Source organism: Phodopus roborovskii, unplaced genomic scaffold (assembly GCF_943737965.1).
Source record: "Phodopus roborovskii unplaced genomic scaffold, PHOROB, whole genome shotgun sequence".
NCBI classification, from domain to species: Eukaryota; Metazoa; Chordata; class Mammalia; order Rodentia; family Cricetidae; genus Phodopus; species Phodopus roborovskii.
The window spans coordinates 29,746-36,332 of record NW_026125477.1 but is presented as its reverse complement, the minus strand read 5'-3'; the positions used below and the strand labels follow the sequence as shown (position 1 = coordinate 36,332).

General features: G+C 42.0%; 1 long non-coding RNA gene across 1 annotated transcript; it reads left to right on the top strand.

Moving 5' to 3' along the window:
- Nucleotides 1-860: 860 nt before the first annotated feature.
- LOC127215566 (uncharacterized) lies at nt 861-6,304 on the top strand. The gene is made up of 2 exons (XR_007833971.1): nt 861-1,064; nt 6,063-6,304. It is a non-coding gene; the product is annotated as an uncharacterized LOC127215566 (long non-coding RNA).
- The last annotated feature ends 283 nt before the right edge of the window (nt 6,305-6,587 follow it).

The window sequence follows — 6,587 nt, the reverse complement described above, 5'->3', positions numbered from 1 at the left end:
ACCGGTCACACCACGGCACGCGCCCGGTGCGGTACTTCTCAGGCAGGTTAGCTCACAGGTTAGAGGCGGGAAACCGGGTAACGGTGATAACCCGGCACAGAGGCGGAGTCGCATTTCGGAGCGTCCACACGTAACGCGGCTCCTCACGCACGCAGCCGGGAGTCCATGGCAGGGGACGCCTTGCAGAGGTCGTGGGTGCCAGCCGGCCGGCGGCGAGTCGCCCTCAGCCCCGGGAAGGGACCCCGAGGCGCCCGGAGCGGAACCCCTTTCCCAGACTTTACAGTCGCCCCTCCCCCTCCGGGGACCGTTACCCGTCGCCGCCTGACGGATCGGCTCTGTGACTGTCGCCAGAGTGGCCCTGGGCATCGTTTGTCTAGGGCACGATGGCTTGTGGCCTTGGAAGGTAGTGCTCTGGGCCACTGGGTTGTCGTGGGCCACATGGTAGGTGCATCACTCTTCTGTAGCGACTGTGCCAGGGCCATGGGCACGGGAGGGAACTAATGTCCACAGGCAGTGCCTGCAGCGTGCCACAAGCACCAAGCACCAAGGCGAAGCCACCAAGCTGCAACTGCCTTGTATGAGGCAACCAAGGTTTTGTGCTAAAACCGCAGTAGGCTTTCTTTTGTTGGGGCCATGCGGCAGGCATTCCGTTCAAGGATGTAGATAAAAGTAGCTCCCAAATGCTAAGGGTGATGTGAGTTATATTTAGTCTCCAAGGGTTCATTGAAATAAATTAAAATGCCTTTGAGGTGACAAGAGTTAGGCAAGACTTACCGTTTTACTCACATTTGCCTCCCACCGTAATAACTTTACGGCTCCCATATAATCCTGTTAACACCTCACTGTCTGCATTCTTTTCCATTCATCCACCAATTTCATTTCATCCTGCCCAGGTTCTCTGCTCACTTCCTTCCCAGCGTTGCGGTCGGATCATTATAGCTCCAGGATCTGCTGTAGACTGCCCTCTCTCCAGTACTCAGTATGTGACTACTAATCATTAGAGGGTGTGCTGCTGGATGTTGCCAGGCAAGCATACTAAAAGATATCATTTCTTGGGTATCCAGGTAACTTATCCACGAAAACTCATTCTCTAATTATTTTTCAAGACATTCCCACCTGAGCCTTAAAGTCTAATGGAACTGTAACTTATAAATATGTCTTAAAGGCCATTTCTGCTCTGAAAAAAAAAAAAGCTCTATTGCATATGGAAATCAATAGTAATTAAAATATTTTTAGTAATTTTATGCAAAAAGGTTCATGGTGTGAAAGTTTTAATTTTTGCATCATAATAGAAGTTTTGGAGCATTTCAGATTTTCAGGAATAGGTACATTTAACCTTGTTGGTTTTATAATTTTTGTTTTGAGGTCTGGAAGGAGGTGTCTCAATGTATTGCCAAACTCAAAGGCACAAGTCTGCCTCAAGGATCTCATATGCTGGAATTAGAGGATTGTGGAGTCATGCCATCTACCTTTATTTTGATAAGACCTTGTATTTAGAGTTTGTCACTGACATGGGATAAGAATTTGGGGGTGTTGGAATAATATAAATAATATATGTGTGAGGACATGAATTTGGAAGTCTGGAGGGTCGAAGTGTTATGGATTGAATGAATGACGTTCCTTTCAAACTCATGTTACCCAGGTATGGTGGCTTATATCTGTAATCCCAGCACTTGGAGGTAGAGGTAGGTAGGAAAAGCATAAATTCAAGGCCATTTTTGGTCACACACACACACACACACACACACACACACATACACACTATATATATATATATATATATATATATATATATATAGTGTCCAGGCTGGGCTACATGAAATCTTGTCTCAAGAAAACAAACAAATGGGCTGGAGAAATGGCTCAGTGGTTAAAAGCATTGACTACACTTTCTGAGGACTGGGGCCTAATTCCTAGCACTTACATGGTGGCTCACAACTTTCTTGTAACTTCAGTTTTAGGGGACCCAACATCCTCACACAGACATACATATAGGCAAAACACCAACATACATGAAATAAAAATTAAAAAATATTTAAACAAACAAATAATAATAATTTAAAATCCCCCAAAATTTATTCCCCCAATGAGGTCAGATCCAATTTGTATACTTTGATATGGTTGCCCTCACAGACTAATAAAGACATTGTCAAGAATGTAAAGAGGCCCAGGTACAGTGGTATATGCCTATAATGCCAGAACTCAGGAGGCCAAGGCAAGAAGACCTCAAATTGGGAAATAGCCTGGGTTACATAATGAGCCTATCTGAAAAGACAAATGGGAAGATAATACAGGGGGCTGGAGAGATGGTTCAGTGGTTAAGAGGTCTTGCTGTGCTGGCCATGGTGGTGCACCCATTAACCCAGCCACTCAGGAGATACAGGTAGGCAGATCGCTGTGAGTTCAAGGCCAGTCTGGTCAACAGAATAAATTCCAGGACAGCCAGGGCTGCACAGAGAAAACCTATCTCACCTCCCCCCAAAAAACAAACTGTCTCACCCCCCCACCAAAACAAAACAAAAAACCCCTGAAAACTCTTGATGCTCTTGGAGAAGACTCAGGTTTGGTTCCAAGCACCAATATGGTGGTTTCCAACCATAACTATAATTCCAGGGAATCTGATGTCCTCTTCTGCCCTCCATGGGCACCAAGCACACCTGTTGTTCACCTACATACATGCATACATATAGGTGAAACACTCAAGTACATCAAATATAAAAAAGGTTTTTTTAAAGAAGACAATACAGATTGGGAAAACAATTTGCAAACTGTGTCGCTTACGGTCTACCTTGAATATATAAATAACTCAAACTCAACAAAAAAGACAGCACCATTTAAAATGAAAAAAGTTGCCGGGCAAAGTTGCTAAAGTGTGTCATTCCAGCTACTAGGGAGGTTGAGGCAGGAAGGTCATGAGTTCAAGCCTACCTGAGCAACTTAGTGAGACCCTGACTCATAAAGGAAAGTGAGAACTGAGGATATATCTCAGTAGTACAGCACTTGAAGGGGTGGGGGAAGGATGAAGGAAAAGAGCTAAAGAGATATTTCTTTAATGATACACAAATAGTAATAAGAACATGGAAAATTGATGTAATAGTCATTAAGAAAATGCAAATCAAAATTTTAATAAGATAACACATCAACCTTACAAGGATGACTAAAAGAAAAGTTTTGGCAAGGGTGGAGTTGGTTCCCTCATACACTACTGTTGGAAATGCAAAATGATTTTACAAAGCCACTTTGTACAAGCCTGGTAGTGGTGGTACGCCTTTAATCCCAGGACTCAGGAGGTAGAGGCAGGTGGGGATCTCTGCGAGTTTGAGTCCAGCATGGTCTACAGAAGGAGTTCCAGGACAGGCTCCAAAGCAACACAGAGAAACCCTGTCTTAAAAAACCAACCAACCAACCAAACAAACAAACAAAAAGACCACCACCACCAACAACAAAAAAAACCCCCAAACAAGCAAAAAGCCCCTTCGTAAAACTATGGAATAGTCCTTTGAAAATTTAGTTATCACATGACACAGAAATTCCTCTTCTAGGCATATAGGATAAAAACATATGTCCACTCCAAATTTGGTACATGAATTATTTTCTAGGGAAATATGTCAGTGTAGATCACTTGCCCAGCACAGACGAGTTCATGAGTTCAAGCCCAGCACCAAAAAGAAAAAGATTAAAACAAATTGTTATGAGCCAGGCAGTAGTGGGTACATTCCTTTAGTCCCAGAATTTGGGAGGCAGAGGCAGGTAGATCTCTGTGAAGTTCAAGGCCAGCCTGGTCTACAAAGGTAGTTCTAGGACAACCAGGGCTACACAGAGAAACCCTGTCTGGAAACAAAAACAAAAATGATACGGGCTAGAGAGATGACTCATTGTTTAACAGTAATTACTGAGTTCAGTGCCTAGCACCCACATGGCAGCTCACAACTGTCTGCTGTCCTCTTCTTGTGTGGAGATTTACAATGTACATACAAACAAAGTACCCATATATATAAAATACATAAAATTTTAAAAAACAAGTTGGTACATGAATATTGCAATATCATATCATTATTCATTCCTGATTGACAGAAATTCAGAGAAAAAAATTTAAAAAAAAAACCCTAGTGTTTAGCTCCTACAAATTGCCCGTATGAATTCACTGATGTATAAACAGCTTTTTTGTTTACTTGCTTGCTTGTTTCTTCTCACTAATTAGAAACTTGGAGCTAGCAGGAATTGGGATGTGGCTACTTTGGCTGTATTCCAGATACAAGTCAAATTTAAATCAGTTCTATATACCTCCCATTCAAAGACCCAGAATAAAACAGCAATTATTACTAGGTTTTGATTTCCTCATAGTAGAAAGCAAGTGCACAGGGTCCAAGTTACAAAAACTCAGGTGGTCTCTCCACTCTGTGCCAGGAACCAAACCAAGGACCCTATGCTTGCTAGACAAGCAGTCTTCCACTGAGCTGATTTTCCAACCCTCAGAAACTCAAGGGAGGCCTCTGACTAAGTGTTCTATATATCCTACACACCCACATTTCATTAACTAAAGGGAGTTGTGTGATCAAGAAAATTATGTGGAGATGCTATGGAGTAGAGAGAGAGAGTACAAAGGAAAGGAGAAAGGCATGTTCTGTACCTTTCATAAAACTTCCTAAAATGTATTCATACCCCTGATGCATATGTATTATGGTAAAAACTTAGTATGTGGGCTAGCAAGGTAGCTTTAGCCCATAAAGGTCCCTCTCGCCAAGCCTAATGATCTGAGTTTGATCTTCAGAAGCCACAGATAGAAGCAGAGAATGGATTTCTTCAAGTGGTTTTCTGACCTTCACATATATACTTTGGTATTCATGTACACACACACACACAAATATATAATTGTAAAACTTCTATATGTGGTCACTCCTTGCCTGTAGACAAATTGGAAATACAACCTTTATTCTAGACAGCCAGTTATTCCATTAAAATGAAAAGTTTAGCTTTTTCTGTTTTTATGAAACACCTTTCATGGTATGGAGATATGGCTCAGTGGTAGAGTGTTTGCATAGCATACTCAAAGTCCCAAGTTTCATGTTCAGCACAACAATAAAATAAACCAATAAATGAAAGATCACATATACCAGCTCACATATGTAATTCTAGCAGTTGGGAAGCTGATACAGAAAAAAATTTCCAGGAGTTTGATTCCAGCCTGAGCTACACAGTAAATTTAGGACAGCCTGGTCTGTAGGAAGGATGGCCTCAGAGTCTAGATTCTCCTGCTTCTGGCCTCTCATGTGCCATGATTACAAATGTAGTATCACCTCATCTTAATTATGTCAGCAATAACACTACAGATGCTCCTCGATTTATGATGGGGTAAACAAGTTGGCCTATTTTACATTGAAAGTACCCTAGGCAAGCAAAAGTGTAGATAGAGCATATGCAGCCAAACACACACACACACACACACACACACACACACACACACACACACACACACTTAAAAAGAAATTCAAGTCCTTAAAGAAAAAATGTCACCAGTCACAGCAGTAGAAGAAAACAAAACAAACAAACAAACAAAAAAGCTTATCTGCTGACAAAAGAAGTCATGCAAAACAAGTCCAAATCATTGGGTATAGCTGGAGGTGCCAAATATAGCCCCAATCAAAGGTCCATTTCTGGATCCGTACTTAGAGGATATGGAAATACCGCTGGGAGAACTAGGAGATACCACTGAACTGGCCTCTGGCTTGAACTTAGTGAAAGCCTTCCCCTGGCTTTCTTGATAACACATAAGCCTTTCTTTTGAGGTTCTGATGAGTTTAATGTCCCCAAATCCCTTCTCGTTGTATAAATATTATTGCTAACATGGCATAGCCATGCCACCCAGACCACAGGGAGAAAGAACATCACCCATAAATCATTGTTTCTCCATTATCCAAACAGAGGCCTTTTTCTTGGCACTAGGAAAGCTTATCCTGTGTAGAAGCCACTTTCAGAATAGGAAAAGGCATTTCCAGAACTTGTTCTTAGCACAGACACCTTTGGGAAGAGCATAGAAAACATTTCTCCCTTTCTCCTCACAGCTGTTTCCTGGAGCCTTTGCAAATCAATTCGGCATGAAGGGAAAAACAAGTCAACCAAAGAAGCTGCCTTAAAAATTGTGACATCAAGCCAGGTCCAGTGGCTCTTGCCTATAATACCAGCACTTGGAAAGCTGAGGCAGGAGGATGGCTGTGAGTCTGAGACCAGCTTGAGCTACAAGTGAGACTGTTTCAAAAAACAAAAAAATGAAAACAAAAACAGAAAGAAAAAAGAATAACTATGATGTCATGGTGTCAGTGGCTCTTGGGTCACTCTAGTTTTCTCCACTCTAACTATACCAACAAACTTAATTCCTTAGAACAACAATCATGTGGCAATGTGACTAGCAGATGCCACAAACGTGGCCTGTCTGGCATCCAGGGAGAGGTTTTGCATGATTTCCTTCATGACTGTACATGCTCTTCTTTTTAGTGCTTTGGCCTTGCCTACTTACTAAAAGTGTCCAATGGCATGCAGATACATTCTCTGTGCTTCTATTCTCACCCAGTTCAGTCCCTCATTTAATG